Raw genomic sequence first — 17,646 nt, 5'->3', positions numbered from 1 at the left:
TTTTATACTGATTGATTTTACAATTTTTCAGTTTTACAGTTTTACAGTTGCGAAGTACCCAAGTAGTACGAACCCCTCCAATCAGTAAGATGCATTTGAAAATGAATCCTCTATCAAACAGTGTAAAAATGTCAAAAGCAAATGTAAACAATATTCTGCTCGAACTGGACAATATTCTGATTACTTCGCGAAATATACAGATAATTTTGAAGTAGTCAGTAGGTAAACTGCAGTTTAACAGCATAACTGTGTGGAAAGCTGCTAATTATTATCTAACAATGACGACGTCCATTTTTATTGACTGTGTATACAAATACATTCAGCACGATTATTATTTTGTTCAATAAATAAATAGTGATGTGAAGTCTTTTTTAAAACGTGGCGTACAAGGGCGGTCATAAAGAATCAGTTGTCACATCGAAAACGGTGAGACAATGAAACTTAATTCCAACCACAAGTGCGGAAATGTTTCCCCAACGATGGATGAGTTGGTGGAGATCTTGAGATAGAAGTTGGTATTTTCGGTGTTCAAGTGTTCCATCTGGAAAACATTCCGGAAATGCCCACCATGACTACGAGCGATGCAGAATGAGCTGGGGCGTTGTTCTGGAGCAAAAACTACGCTCATGGACAGATGCCCACAACGATTCGTCCTGACAGCTTCCCTTAACTTCGTCAGGAGATTCCGGTACGTGCCCCTGTGATGGTTTGCCCTTTACGACCGTAGTCCATCAGCAACATACCATGGCAATCCCAAAAAACTCTCAGCATCACCTTGCCCTAAGAAGGCTGGAATGTTCGCCTTTGTTAGGCGGTGCTGAATCCCTCTGTTTCTATAACCTGCTTTGCTTTTTTGTTTAGAGGCCACAGCACTTGACGCTGGAGATTAAGCGGCTACAGAAGTCATCTGGATTGGCCTCATACAGTTACAATATTTGCGCTGCCGGCACGGTTCGACCGACGTACTGTATGTGTGAGAGCAGTTGTGGAATCCGGCGGACGGCAACCTTCGTCGTGTTGAAAATGTAGTGCAAGATGTACAAAATTGATTCGTGATTGAATTTTACTTTTTACTGTTCTGTACCTCAGCTGGTAAAAACGGAACCATTATAGCATTAGTTTGTTGTCCGTATGTCTGTCTGTCCGACTACCAAGAACCCTTTCTGTCAGGAACGGGTAACGTATCAAGCTGCAATTTATGTCACATAATAAGGTCTATGGTCCCTCGGCAGCGTAAAAAATTGAAGCTTCCAAGTAGAAGCCATCAAGAGATACCGTCATTTATGTCACATATTTTGATACTCTCAAACTCACTCATTAAAACCTGAAGCCCTAATTCCCGCTGATATAGAATCATGAAATTTGGAAGAGGAAGGTTTCATACTACAAGTAAAGGAAAAAATTAGAAAAATTGTTCATTTGTAACTATAAAGTGAAAAACAATATTTTGTCACTCGTTTTCCGAGTGTCTGTATGACCGCCTGTCTATTGAAACCCCTTTTCCTCAGAAATGGTTAGACGTGTCAAGTTGGAATTTATGTCGCACACCAAGGTCTGTGGTCCTAGGGCGTGTATGAAATATAAGCTTCTAAATCAATGCAATCAAGAGATATGGTCATTTATATCACATATCCTAATACTCGCAAACTCAATCGGTCAAAACCTATACGGTACTTCCCATTGATCGAGAATTATAAAATTTGGCAAGAAGCAATTTTTCTCGCTATAAGTGAAGGAAAAAAATCCGAAAATTGTTAATCTATAATTATATCATGCGAAAATTTTTTTTGTTATTTTTTAACCGACTATCTGTCTGATTGTCCGTCTGTTAAGACCCCTTTTCTCAGGAACGGGAAGACATATCAAGTTGAGACTTATGTCACATAATGAAGTCTGTGGTTCCTCGGCTCTGTGATAAATATAATCTTATAAGTCAATGTAATCCAGAGATATTGCCATTTATGTCACATGTTACAGTGCAAACTCACTCATCGAAACTCACAGAGTACTTCCCCTTTCATAGAACAATGAAATTTGGAAGAAAGTGAGGTTTCACAGTGCATGTAAAGGAAAAAATCAGAAAACTGTTCATTTGTAATAATCACACTAAAAAGCATTTCTTTTGTCATTTACCATATGACTTCATAATTAAAACATACTCCAAAGCCTTTGGAAATTCCCGGAACACCTTGTCAGTATCAATGTCGATAACAGGCACAAATCATCAAGAACCTCGATCCCCGGGACGGGTGAGTCGTCTGTACACATTGCTGGAAAGATTAACACATCAACAGCACAAGCGGTTCTGAGCTAGCCCTATCGACCCACGCTGAAACACCCATATTAGTTTCCGCTGTAGCCTGGACAGGCGGCAATTCAGGTGCTGTCTCTGGCATCCAGACAAAAATGTGCGTCAGTTCCTAAGGGACCAAACTGCTGAGGACATCGGTCCCGAGACCTACACACTACTTAAACTAATTTACGCTAAGAACAACACACACATCCACGCCCGCGCAACGTGTGACATGGCGCCTCAAACCACGCGGGTATCCAGTCGATCGTATTGCTGGCGAATATTGTCGTGGGATACGTTATGCCATGCTTCCTCGATCTGTTCACGTAGTTCTGTAGGAATTGTTGGTTGGTGAGTCGCACGAGTCACTTCTCATCCCATCACATCCCACAAAAGTGCTCGATTGGAGACAAGTCCGGAGATCGTGCTGACCAAGGAATTTACCGTACGTCTTGCAGAACACGTTGAGTTTCACGGGCAGTGTGTGGGCGAGCAGTATACTGCTGGAACAGCACATCACCATCTTGTTACAAGAACGGCAAAATAACGGGTGTAACAAGGTTTTACATGTACGGAGCGTTGGTTAGCGTCCGCTCCAGGAACACCGAGATTGAACGAGAGGTGTAGCGCCCCACACCGGAAGGGTCAGTGTTTCCTGGACGAATGCAGTCTACGAGAGAGCACTCACAAGCTCTACTTCGTACACGTAAACGACAGTCGCTTGCGTGCAGGCAGAATCTGGAATGAAATGGCACGGAGAGCTTCTGTGGAGTTTGGAAGGTAGGAGACGAGGTACTGGTGGAATTAAAGATGTGAGTACGGGGCGCTCTTATCTGCGCTGTGGTAGCCGTACGATCTGGCACTGCCACCCTTACAATACGACAATCCTGTGTTGCGTGGACGTCTAGAACCTCGTCTACGGGTGTGAGAGCGTTCACTTGACCACTGATACCAGCATCGTTGCTGAACTGACACAGGGCGTTCAGCTTGTGTGGCAACTCTCCGAAAAGAGCATCCCCGCCCTCTGAAGACCACAACTTGGCACCTTTCCAGCTCGCTCATTTGGCTGTAGGAAGCACGAGTGCGTCTCCGTTGCACGGTTAATCGCTTCACACGTCTGCGCCACACTGAGCCTTGTGGCTGTGAGCATTCCCTATTAAGGGGCTCCGGAAAGGCTCAAAATCATGAAAAGTTCAATTTTTACTTTTTTGCGTTTTCTGAATCTGCAGACTATTACCTTTTAATAGTTATATAATTTATTCAATTCCGAAGACTACAACTATTTTTAAATTTTTTTTTGAAATGTGTTCTACATGGGCGTGACCCACTGTGGCGCTGTTAGACTGCTGTCAAATGGAAAATAATGGTAACAGAGATTTGACTGCAGCGTTCGATGGTACCTGGCATAAACGGGGACACACATCTCTTCATGGTTTAGTATCTGCCACCAGTATGTATACAAATGGTTCAAATGGCTCTGAGCACTATGGGACTCAACATCTTAGGTCATAAGTCCCCTAGAACTTAGAACTACTTAAACCTAACCAACCTAAGGACATCACACACACCCATGCCCGAGGCAGGATTCGAACCTGCGACCGTAGCAGTCCCGCGGTTCCGGACTGCAGCGCCAGAACCGCTAGACCACCGCGGCCGGCAGTATGTATACAGGGAAAGTTTTAGATGTAGCAGTAATATCAAAGTATTGTAGATGTCCACAAAAATATAAAGGTACACATGAAAATAATTGCAAAGCTAACTATAGTGGCAGTAGTGGAGGAATGGAAGTGGCTGGTGTTGCCAGTATATTCCAGCGTTCTGAGGCGTGTGATAAAGTGCGATATGTTAATTACCTTGGTGACGGTGATTCTAATAGTTTCAAACATGTTCAAGGACTGAAGCCCTATGGTGATGATGTTGTAGTGCAGAAATTTGAGTGTATTGGACACGTACAGAAGCGAATGGGAACAAGACTTCGGCGACTGAAAGCTTCGTACAAAAAACAAAAACTCAGTGATGGTAAAGGGTTGGATGGGAAGGGAAGGTTAACTGACAGTGTAATTGACAAAATACAGAACTATTATGGAATGGCTATTAGGCAAAATACACAAAGTGTGGACGAAATGAAGAAGGCTGTTTGGGCTCTTTTTTTTCATACTTCTTCAACCGATGAAAATCCCCAACATAACTTGTGTCCCAAAGAAGAAGACAGTTGGTGTAAATATAACAAAGGATTGCTAACTGGTGAAGTGTACACTCATAAGCATAGTCTGCCTCATGCAATAATGGAGGTGATAAAACCTATTTTCAGAGACTTAGCAGCACCTGAACTGTTGAAAAAGTGTATTCACGGAAAAACTCAAAACCCCAATGAAAGTGTAAATAGTGTTATATGGTCGAGAATCCCCAAGACTGTATTTTTTGGAATAGAAACACTTCACTTTGGTGTGTATGATGCTGTTGCGACTTTCAATGATGGCAACATTGTAAGGTGCAAGGTATTTAGAAATATGGGAATGAAGATAGGTTCTAACATGGTACGAGCGATGCTTGCTTTAGACAAGGAACGCCTTCGGGCTGCAGACAGGGCAGTAAAGAGTCTAGAAATACAAGCAAGAGTAAACAGGAGGAGGAACAAGAGGAAGCTGGAGGAGGAGTTTGCAGAGGATGAAGATAATCCATCCTATGGACCTGGAATGCACTAAAAAGTTAATCCAATCTTTGTCGCTCGATTCCCAAAACTTTTATTTTCTCATACTAATTACATGTTTTCTAAGGATCTTCCAAACATATTTGTTTCAAACTTTCAGTAAATGTTACACAGTACCGTCTGCATAATTTAACACAGCCTTTTTCCAAAAAACTGTATATTTTTGAATATATAAATAAAAAATTGCAAAAAAATGTTGTGAATTTTCATTACAATTGAAAAAAATCATCTTTAATAAATGAACTAAAATTTTGTAAAATCCCTGTGTTAAGTTGTAGCCCATATTCCAATAAATAATCTGTAAAAAGTTCAACTTCCTACCTCAAATACTTTGTGAGGAAAGATGTAATTTATAAGCGTTATTTTAACATTGCAAGTATAGGGCGTTCCGGAGCCCCTTAAGGGGAGATTTACTATCTTTGGCCCGAAAAGAGCATGTTCTTTGAGAATTTTTTTTCTCGGGGTGTGTTATAGATATCGATGTCAGATCTGGTCAAAATGTTTATTGATATTTCCTCTACAAAATGGAATTTTTTCGGTAAAAGATAGTAAACCTCCCCTTAAAGGGTAAATAGAAATGGCTCTCTGGCAGCTGTGCCACTACGCTATCTGTTGGCGGACGACGTTGAAACCACAGTCAATACATCTGTTATCCCCAAGTGGCACTTACCGTCACGGGATCAAATTCGACGTCGTCTTTCAAGGTGCACTAAATTTATTCCCTGCAGTGTACAAAGTCGTGTACGAACCGCCAGAGCGCGAGTACTACTCTCATCTGGCCAATTTTTCCGCTATCGCCTTGACTGTCGTGCGCTGATTTTCGAGCACCGGGACCTTCACTTCTCAAGCGATTCCTAGCTCTTCACAGAGAAACAGTCTGCCACTTCGTTCTTCGACTTCACACTTGTTTGGTCACAACTGAAGTGTATGTGGCACGAAACAGCCACTGCCGTATAGCAGTGGACTGTACCCTTCCTGTGATGTTAGGATTTCAGTGTGCACCACGGCTGCAGACACGTATTTGCAACCGACAGACAAACATTAATAGCTGGACTTTACTTTTTTGAGGCGATAATTAAAACTTTACGTCCACACCTCGTACAGCTGCGTTCCTTTCCTGAGATACTGACAAGCACAGCATCCCTGAAGCTGCTGCTCCTTGACGACGTGTTCGAAACAGGACGCGTGGCTCGGTGAGTGGGAGAGCCGTAACTGCAGTGGGCGGGCCAGCGGCTGCAGAGCCGCACTTGCCGCAGGTCCCGACGGCTCGCCGCAGCTGCACAAACAAACGCGGGACCCGCGACACGGCTCCAGGCCGCGGCAACGGCAGCGGCATGCGGGGCAACCGATAAGGCCCGACACCCACACGCCCGGCTACGGCCCATCCCCATACTGCCTCCGACACGCTGTCACCTGCCTCGGTTTTTCCATAGCTTTTCGAAGAAAGCCTTTTCATCGACCAGCGTAAAGCAGTAAGGAAACTTACAAGAACCGTCGTTTACACCGCTATTTACATATACGAGGTGTGGCTATAAAATAACGGGACTGGTGCTGTCACAGAGTAAGTACGCATTCGCCCAAGTTGAACGACCAATAGCTGTGGATCGGGAAGTCTTTTCAGTCGAATGTGGCATCTCTGGTGCCTGTAGATAAATCAGTGTGGTCAGTGTGGCCTTGGCCTTCATTTCTGTAAGAGCTGTTACTTTGTTTTCCTGGAAAAATGGAAAGTGTAATAATAGAGCAACGAATAAAAACTGCTACTGAAAGCTTTTACTAAAAGAAATGTATGGCAAAACTGTTTGCCACGTAACCGAGCTTGTGAGTGGTTCGAGCGTTTCCAAAATGTAAAATTAGTAAAACAAAGTCTCGATCACACAGCAGTTATTAAAAATATGATCGGTTTCGGCCCCTAATAGTACGCCACCTTCAGATAATACACCAACCAGCTGACGATGATGACGCCTGGAACAGCTGCGCTGACCCAAGTCGTGAACCTGCTACTACTAGAGGTCGAAACCGGTCATATTTTTAAGAAATGACTGTGAGAACGAGACTGTTTTTTATTAATTTCACTTAACTGACAGATCACTGTTTTCCAATAATGTTATCTAATATTATGTTCCCAAGATGTCCGAGAAGAAGTTGACTCACGCCCGAAACGCCCTTCAGCATAAAAATGGATGAAAATATCGAAAAAGTAGATCATCTGATTCGATATGACCGTCAGGTGAGTATTCGATCTATTGCTGAAACTCAAGGAATTGACAAAGAATGCATAAGGCAAATTTTACATAACCAGCATAACTTGAGAAAATTGTGTGCGAAACTGCTGCTGAAAAACCTTACGGTAGAACAAAAATGAGATCGTGAAAAAGTTTGTACTGACGCTTCGAATACCACTGAAAATAATCATAATTGCTTGGAAAGAGTGATAACATGTGAGAATCTTGGTTTTTCACTTATCCAGAAATTAAGCGCCGATCCATGCACTGGAAGGGTCCAAATTCACCGAGAGTAAAATAACATCGAATGAGTAAATCAAAATTCAAAACGATGATGACTGTTTTTTTTTTCGATTTTCTTGGAATAGTGCATCTTCACTATGTTCCTGAAGGTGAAATTGATAAGCAACATTACTACCATGAGGTTCTTGATCAACTCCTTGAGAAAATAAGGAAAAAATCGACCTTTACTGTGGAAGACCAAGTCATGGGTTCTGCACCAAGACATCGGCTTATATCGCATTGGCTTTTGAAGAGGTTTCTTGCGATGTACAGCGTCCCAGTGTCAAAGTATCCACCTTATTCATTTGTTAAAGCACCATTACAAGATTTCTGTCCCAGCAGCGAAAGGAAAAGTGGCACGCGCCATCAAGAAGCTCACAGAGGAAGACTTCCAGCACTGTTTTGATCCAAGATCAATGCAAAATTCGCACGGAGTATTGTAAGGATAGAGGATGGAAGTATATTGAGGGAGACAATAACTAAAAATGTACGTTTTTGAAATAAATTTTGTAGCCACACCTCGTGCAGCACGGATATACATAATTAGTTACACAACAAATTACACTCTGCTGGTGTTTTCTGTGATCTGTCAAACCATCTGACTAAGAAAATCACAACCTTTTAAGTAATATTATACTACGAAGTAACAGAAAATTCCTGAAAGTTGTTCGAATAGCACCTCTTTGTCGGAAAACAAAGTGTGTTAATAGGAAAGAGTCCTACATTAAGCTACCAGTCATTGTCCTACAGGTAATTAATTTCTGGTCTGAACTCAAGAACATCCTGCAGAAGCATGCTTAAGAAACTGGGGATGCCAACTGTTGCTTCCCAATACATTAATTCCTTAACAAAACTTGTTATAAATAACGTAGTTGTGTTTCAGGCCAGCAGCTCAGTTTATTTAGTCGATACTAGAAATAAGAATAATCTTCATAAAGATTGAGTCACTTACTTTGGTCCAGAAAAGTGTCCATTATTTAAGAGCACACGTTTTCAATAACTTGTAGCACTCATAAGAAGTTTAACAAATGATAATGTTTGGTGTGCGATTAGCCTAAAGGATCCATTCATAAATTCTTAGTAGAATCGTCTGGTGTGTATACGTTACTTCTGTACGTTTTCAGTGCAGTAATGAAGTCAATGTAAATAAGTGCTGTAAAGTGTTTCTCTCTTTGATGATGCGTAACATATGCACCTCTGTACATAACATTTTTACATGTTTTATGACAAGTTTGTTATTACCACTTAAATGAAAATATGTTTAACATCTTTTGATTTACTTAACACAAATAAGACTATTTTAGAACATCTGTGAAAGTAACATTAGCATATCTCCCTCGTTTTTTTGTAAATAGGTAGACTACTATGTACTCTTGTTTCATGACATGCACATGCTTAAGGATCACCTCAGTATGGGTCTATACAGGCATGGATCCAGACTTTGGTTCGGAGGCCCCTCCCCCTCCCACCCCCCTCCAAATGAAATACAAGCTGTCGTAGTCAACTCTGAATGCCCCACATTTAAGTACGATTTTAACAACAGGGGCTAATAACAATGAAACTCATACAATGTTTTAATATAATAATAATAATATGTACAAATAGTTCAGTTACTATATGGTATATAAAATGTAATAATAACTGGTTTACTTCAGTGCTTCTCGAAAATTGCATTTCATAAAAACACAGCATTTGAGCAATGCATAAGTCGTGCAATTGATCTAGAAAGCATAATGGCACCGAACTGTCACACCTTTGACTACATGGTAATTTATCTCACTATTGCAGGTATTCCACTTAACACTACTTATCTGAACACACATCTACAGACTACGGTCGTACGAGCATATAAAAGAGGGAGTGCTGTCTTTCACAGTCGCTTTCACTTACAATGGAGACGTTACTTTTTCTGTTATTTTTTCCTTAGTTTGGAGGTTTTACATTTCTGTTTTCTGTGTCTACATCTACATGCATACTCCGCAAGCCACCGTATGGTGAGTGGAAGAGGATGTCTTGTACCACTATTAGTCATTTTCTTTCCTGTTGCATTCGCAAACAGAGCGAGTGAAAAACGACTGTCTATATGACTCCGTTCGAGCCATAATTTCTCTCGCCTTATCTTTGTGGTCCCTACGCGAAATGTACGTTGGTGGCAGTAGAATCGCTCTGTAGTCATATTCAAGTTCCAGGCCTCTAAACTTTCTCAATATTGTTTCGCGAAAAGAACGTCGCCTTTTCTCCAGGGAAGCATCTCCGTAATACATACGTGCTGATCAACTTACCGGTAACAGATCTAGCGGAGCGTCTCTGAATTACTTCGATTTCTTCCTTTAATCCAACCTGCTGCGGACCCCAGACATTGGAGCAGTAGTCAAGAATGGGTCTCACTACTGTTCTGTACGCTGTCTCCTTTGCAGATAACCCACACTTTCCTAAAATTCTCCCAGGAAACCGAAGTCGACCATTCGATTTCCTTACTACAGTTCGTACATGGTCATTCCTTTCACATCGCTTTGCAACGTATTTACGGCTCTGAGCACTATGGGGCTCTGAGCACTATGGGGCTTAACTCCTGAGGTCATCAGTCCCCTAGAACTTAGAACTACTTAAACCTAACTAACCTAAGGACATCACACACATTCATGCCCGAGGCAGGATTCGAACCTGCGACCGTAGCAGTCGCGCGGCTCCAGACTGTAGCGCAGAACCGCTCGGCCACTCTGGCCGGCGCCTAGGTATTTAATCGACGTGACTATGTCGACCAGAACATCACTAAAGCTGCATTCTAACATTACCAGATTGTTTTTACCACTCATCTGCATTAAAATTTGGAGTAGGAATTAAAATCCATGGAGAAGAAATAAAAACTCTAAGGTTTGCCGATGACACTGTAATTCTGTTAGAGACGGCAAAGGACCTGGAAGAGCACTTGAACGGAATGGACAGTGTCTTGAAAGGAGGCTATAAGATGAACATCAACAAAAGCGAAACGAGGATAATGGAATGTAGTCTAAGTAAATCAGGTGATGCTGAGGGAAATGGAATAGGCAATGAGACACTTAAAGTAGTAGATGAGCTTTGCTATTTGGGGAGCAAAATAACTCATGATGGTCGAAGTATGGAGGATATAAAATGCAGACTGGCAATGACAAGAAAAGCGTCAGACCAGTCTATGGACTGAAGACCACAACAACAACAACAACAACAACAACAAAAACTGCATTAACTTACATTTTTCTACATTTAGTACTACACAAACTAGAAATTTTGTCAGAGTCGTCTTGTATATTCAAACAGTTACTCAACGTCGACACACTCCCGTGCACCAGACCGTCATCAACAAACAGCCACAGCCTGCTGCTCACACTGTCCGTCAGATCACTTACGTACACAGAGAATGATAGCGGCCCTATCACACTTACCTAGGGCACCCCTGACGATAGTCTAGTCTCTGATGAACAGTCGCTGTCGAGGACATCGTTCTGGGTTGTACTACTTAAGAAGTATTCGAGCCACTCACACATCTGTGAATCTGCTAAGAATGCTCGCACCTTCGTTAACAGTTTACAGTGGGGCAACGCGCCAAATACTGGCCCAGCCTCCTATGGTTTGCCGGTACTACCTGTGGACCCGTGAGTCATGTCGTAAGCAGCAGGTATAGTCAGCATGTGAATGTGCGCCTGTACCTGCCCTGTACCTGCCTGGAACGTTAGAAGCCAGGCTGGAAGCCCATTCACGTGGTCAGGTCTCACGCAAACAACTGGAAAGTATTTTCTGCTGATCGGAGCTTCTAATACGTATGTATAATTCGCTGGAATTGACGAGACACGTTGTTTCATTCTCGGAAAGATTGTTAAGAAATCTGGAACTTGATAACGTAAACCTCTCCCTCCCCCTTTTTACATCTTCGCTTGGATGTACAGAACAACAAGGGAATGTGATTTGCCTAATGCATTCTACAGGCACCACTCTTCGTCAGTGACAGGGTGCTGAGTACGTATGACGTCAGTGCTGTACAGAGTCCTAATGCACGGGATCGTGACCACTGTTTATTGACAGACGAGGCTGAATATTTACAACACGCAGGATGAGAGGGGAATTATAAGGGAAATAATTTTTTGCTTGACAGAGTCACACATTCTTCCGTAATATTAAAACCCAAAGGACACGTCTGGAATTTCCTTTTAAACAAATACGCAACATGACAAGTGGCTTAATTACAGCAATATCGACATGTACAATCATTAAATTTATTCTATCAACTTCCCATCGGTGAACTCATTGGCAAGAGTTTCGGGTAGTACTACAAAAATACTGGCTGTAACGAAGACGTACAGTGCAATAATTATAGAAAAAAGGGTTCAAATGACTCTGAGCGCTATGGGACTTAACGTCTGATGTCATCAGTCCCCTAGAACTTAGAACTACTTAAACCTAACCAACCTAAGGACATCACACACATCCATGCCCGAGGCAGGATTCGAACCTGCGACCGTAGCGGTCGCGCGGTTCGAGACTGTAGCGCCTAGAACCGCTCGGCCACCCCGGCCGGCAATAATTCTAGAATTACAGCATGACTCAGTAACGGTAAGGAATGAGTCTTCTTGTTATTTACATATTCGTTGTTCTATATTTCTACAGAACAAGTGATAACCCATATTCAGTAATTAAAAGATAATCCAGTAAAACGAGGTTCATACATTTCATGTAAATATGGTGCAGGTGACACATTAAAAGTAAACTTAGTGCAGAGGCATAAGAAGAACTCGTTTAAAAATTGCGCAATTAGCGACGTCAGGTAAAAACGGAATGACGTCAGATTTTTCAGCTCTACAACTGATACATAAAAATATTTCCGACGTCTCAAGACAGAAACGATAGATTTTTTGCCTTTATTATAGATGTGGATAACATTATAGATACTAGCCCTTCGCTGCTGAGATTGTACATTAGGAAAGTTATATTTATGGAATGGATGTTGGTTCTCCATCATAGAAGGCGGACTGTCAAACAGCTTTACTTTAAAGCTTACAATGTTCACAGAACATTGAATGTCGCCCTTGTACACGTTCAATTATTTTCAAAGACAACAATAATAAGCTACAAAACCGTATTATATGAAGTTAAAACAGAAATTTTCAGATTGAAATTACTGTTTGGTAATACAGTAACAATGTTTCGGTAAGAAAAAAATTTTGCATTGAGCTTCTTCTGTTTGGATGACACCACAGTGCTCAGTTTCTGATTTTTAACAAATACGTTACAGCACATTGAACGTGAAGCGTCAAGCAAGGAGAAATCAGTATCACGATTGGCAAATTTAACGTCGCATTTAACAGTTATATGGCGAAACGTGAGTGACAGTTGAGAAACTAGGCCTGCTGCAATTTAAACGGCAGAATTCTTCCTTCTGGCGTCAGATTTGAGTAGATTAATGCAAACAGGGAATATTTACAACCGCTCACCAAAGCCCGTGAATGTTTTGATTCTGCTGAGATGGCATCGACATCTTTCTTGACATATTACTGCAGTGCAAAAGAGACGGTAAGTGTTGAACTGTAGCAAAGCTTTCTCCTGTAGCGGCCGCCGCCGTTCGAGGCTCGAGCAAACAAGTTCATTTATCATTGTCGCAACGCCCGCACCTGCAGAGCGGACCACTAATGCCCCGGGATCTTCCTGTACGAGAACCGCTACGCACACCTCGCCTCAGGCAGCGTCGTTACGCGAGGCCGAAGGCACTGCCTTTGTTGTTTTGCTTGCACCGCAAGGTGGACGTCGACCACAGTGGGGTTCGGTGCTGTTCAGTCCTGTGGTACGAAGAGAAAAAATTTACGCTTTTGGTAAGAGAAGAAACCCAGTGGGCTCCAGACAGATTCCACTGAAGACTCGCTTGCAATCTACTTAAAGAAATTCGTCAGTTACCCATAGCCACAACATGAAGTTATTTACTTCTGGCCTCTGGTCTTCGTACTTGTTTTTCTTCTCTACCTGTATCTTCCAACAATGGTTATGAATGCAGTGACACACGTCATCTCTGCGCTTGATTGAATTTTTCAACTTCATCTGGTAAATACAGAATAATAAGAAACTATCTCGGAAAGATGACAAAACCGAAGCATTAGTAGATTTTGTTTAGCCTATTTTTTCTTGTCTGCGTGTCAGACGGTGCGATAAACTCGCTTGTATGTTGTTTCTGCGACCGTAGCTTCAGTTTCAGGATATACGTATGATTCTTACATTTGGACAAGTCATTTCGTTCTTGAGGCAGGTCAGTCACAGGCAGAGATTTGTTGTATAAACGAAGACCTGAGTGCACCGTGCTGAGTCACGAGAGTAAATAAATCAGCTGTAGCCGTGAAACGAAGCAGCACCAGCAGAGCAGTAATAAGGAATATGAGCCAAGGGCGTTAAAACAAATTAATATCAAATTTTATACTGCAAACACAAGTGCTGTTTCGTTTGTTATCTCAGGCAACGGCGGCCGTATCTGTTAAGTTTAACATCAGGCATTACATTGCCTACAGAAATAATTATGCTGACTTATGCTGACTTTATGGTCAGAAGTAACAACAAAATATGAAAAATCAATAATCTGAATAATATGGCCAGCAGCGTGACGTGGTTTTCATAGAAATGGGCAGAAAGGTAAGGAATTCTTTTCAAAAGTGAAAAAAGCTGCCTGAGTAGGCACATTTTTCATTGATTGGATGCGATATAACGGTCGCAGATTGAGATTCCTCACTTGTAGAAAATGTATGTAATACGGACTGGCTGTTATACTTCGTGCGAACAGAGGAGGTGCAATTTTCGCTTTATGAGAGTCCGCACAAATAAGTTGTGCTACGTCAATATACGAGCATCTGAAGCAGCAACTAGGCCTACATAAAAGCCCTGCACCACTCCGACCATTTTCGTGACTCATGCTTCGTTTACCGGCATTTCTTCGGTGTTATACAAAAATAACTCTTTTGCTTATGAATCGTTCCACATATAAAAGATTTTAGATTTATGTGTGTTTGTCTACACTGGAGAGCAAGAAATAAACAATTACAAGAAAAACGAATTTTATTGTGCGTTTAATACCGTAAGACGTAAAAACAAAACAATACTTTAAAGTAACCAGGGGAATAAAAGTCGCAAGTCATCCTCATATCACACCGAAAATAGATCAGTGATAACATTCGCGAAACAACTCCGCTTATACTCTCTAATGGTATCGAGTTAGATTTGTGTATTTGCCAACTTACGCTTATGCATTTAGTTTAATTTATTTCTGAAGCAAGCTCAGTGATCTGAAGTAAATGATTGAAATTTAATATTGCTCTACATAAATAGAAACATTGTTCTCAACAGATATTTGCATCTAAATTTTTTCCTTACCCTCTCTTTACCAAGGAACCAGCACAAATGTGACAACCAGTACTGAAGAACTGTCATTCTAAGTAATTAGAATTGAAAAGTAGCGAATGCATTCACTTAAAGTTGTTTTTGACGTGTAAACAGAGACTACAAAAAACGACAGTTTAAAGTATGACAACATGTCTCTCCAGCACGTATTCAAATCATATTTTGCATACAGACCTCCGACGAAGCTTCAAAAACGAGCTTTACAGAGCGTGCTCAGGTAATTTTTAATAGACTTATTTAGTTTTAGAGACGTGTCAGATTTTTTACAGCAATGTTAGTCGTGAGTTGCAATGCTAGGATGTCTATTCCAGCATGATTCACTGAAATTTATTCCATTTGTTTCATTATGCACCATGTACAAATCACTTGATTTGATCCACAAAAGAACTATAAAAACTGCAATGAGCTTTGGCTGTCTGTCTACCTCTCTCCTTCTCTCTCTCTGTCTCTCTCTCTCTCTCTCTCTCTCTTTTTACGCAATATTCCGTTATTTTGAAAGTATTAGTGCTCATGCATTTCGTCTCTAGCTTATACTGTCTACAATTGCATAGGCAGTTTTCCTCTTCAAAGCGTAAACCATATTTAGCGATTCTACTACGGGATGATCGCAATTCCTCAAAATCAAGCTCGAAATTTTAGATGTGAAACGTAACGTATTTCGTAATTTTATCTTTTATTACTAAAATGACCACCTAGAAACTTCCCTTTCTGCCATATTCTCTATAGTAACGACTAATTTCATTGACACCAATATCAATGCCAGTCTATTTCATGAAACGTAACGTATTTCGTAATTTTATCTTTTATTACTAAAATGACCACCTAGAAACTTCCCTTTCTGCCATATTCTCTATAGTAACGACTAATTTCATTGACACCAATATCAATGCCAGTCTATTTCATGGAGACGTCCTACAAGTAGCTCCAATACTAGCTGAACATGTCTTTTTATGTTTTGGTTGGTTGTGTACCAAATAATTTTACCCTTTTCCTTCTTTTTCTCTTGAGCTTCAACGTTAGCCCCGTTAGCTCGAATTCTGTTTCACAGTGAGATACAAAATAAGGATAACTGTGTATGTTGGCAACAGTAACTGGCAGAATAAAAATATGTGTAACAGCGGAACTGCAAATACGCATGAAAACGCATACAAAATATATTAAGAATATTTATACTGTTCATGATCAACAAGAACATAGGGACAGAACATAAATGCAGTCAACAAGAATATAGGGACAGAACAAGTGCAGTAGATATGTCAGCCCACTGTATGCGTTAAACATGCCAAATTACGTCATGGTTTTGATTTCAGGATATGCTATGACTGATTTTAAGTCAATTTACTGGCCAGAGAAAGGCAATGACATGCCATCCTCAGCAGGACTATGCTTTAATGCACTTCAAGTTCAAAGCAAATTCGCAGTTAGTGACTGCTATAGTTTTTATACTAGAATTGTAAAGCTGTTGAGAAGCACTTATTATTGTCTCAGTATCTTCACTGGCAACGCAAAGTGATACTTTTTACTATTTCTGAAATTCAGAGAATTACTGATAGGAAGCAGGACATGCAAAAAACTTGCTCTGCTGTTATCGCAACGCGAAGCTCAGCATTTGTGCTCTGAGTAATACAGAAAAGTAATTGAAGATGGATTTTTTTAGGGTATTAGGTGAAATTACAACCTATTGTTGAAATATGGAAAACAGTGTTTAATTTATTATTGTATATCGTGGTAGTCAAAGGCCTCCACGACGTCTCCATTTTCAGAATGGAGCAACTTATGTGTGTATCTTTTAGCCCACATTTTTAAATAAACCACATTCACTATCAACAGTCTATTTTATCTGAGAAGAAGACAAATGGAACAATTTACACACCGCAATGCTCAGACACGAACAAGTTTCATAAATATTTCATCTTCTAGTGGATAACAAAGACATAACATGCTACTACCTAAAATTTCCGTCGTTTCGGCCATTAACATTGTCTTTTATAGGAAGTGTCGTTCTGGAGATGAACAAGGCAGTAGACGAAGTCGTTGCGACTATTTCGACAGATTTAACAGCCGGACTCGTGGCGATCTTGCTTGATAACACGTTTTCGACAATTTTTCGCAGTGTGTGTTTGACTAAGCCTTTAGGCCTCAGTTAAGCATCGAAAATGCGTTGCAGAAATTTCGCAGGCGGCTGTGCAGTAATGAGGGAGAGTTCTTCCTGCGCGCATCAGTTTCCATTATAACAATGAAAACGCCAAGGCTACGGAAGGCGAATTTAGTTAAAATCAGGACCTCACAAAGAAGCGGAATACGCAGCCTGTCGTATTTGTAATTGCAACATTACATTGTTTGTCTGAGGTATGATTTACAAAAAAAAAAAAAAAAAAGTTACTGCTTTTACGTTTTCGCAAATGTGTTTTCATGCATGCTGCCGATAAACAACGATGCGGGTTACTATGGAACATTGTTAAATCATCCAAGTGCTTCTTGCTGTGTTATAAATAATTGCTCGTGAGAGAAATTACGCTCTCCACACTAGATTTGCAGTTTTAGTTGCTTAACGTTTTTATGACCTGGGAAATTTGGAAACAGTTGTACTTTCAGTCGCATGGTCTACACTTAAGCATTTCTGCCTCCTCACGCACCCTTTCGAAATTAAGTGATAAATAGGGCTTGCGCTAACATTAGGGTAGTGTAGTACAGCTGTACGAATTAACCCTTTCGTGGTTGATGGGACACAC

This window comes from Schistocerca nitens, chromosome 2, assembly GCF_023898315.1.
Source record: "Schistocerca nitens isolate TAMUIC-IGC-003100 chromosome 2, iqSchNite1.1, whole genome shotgun sequence".
Classification (NCBI taxonomy): domain Eukaryota; kingdom Metazoa; phylum Arthropoda; class Insecta; order Orthoptera; family Acrididae; genus Schistocerca; species Schistocerca nitens.
Note: the sequence above shows the minus strand (reverse complement) of the source record.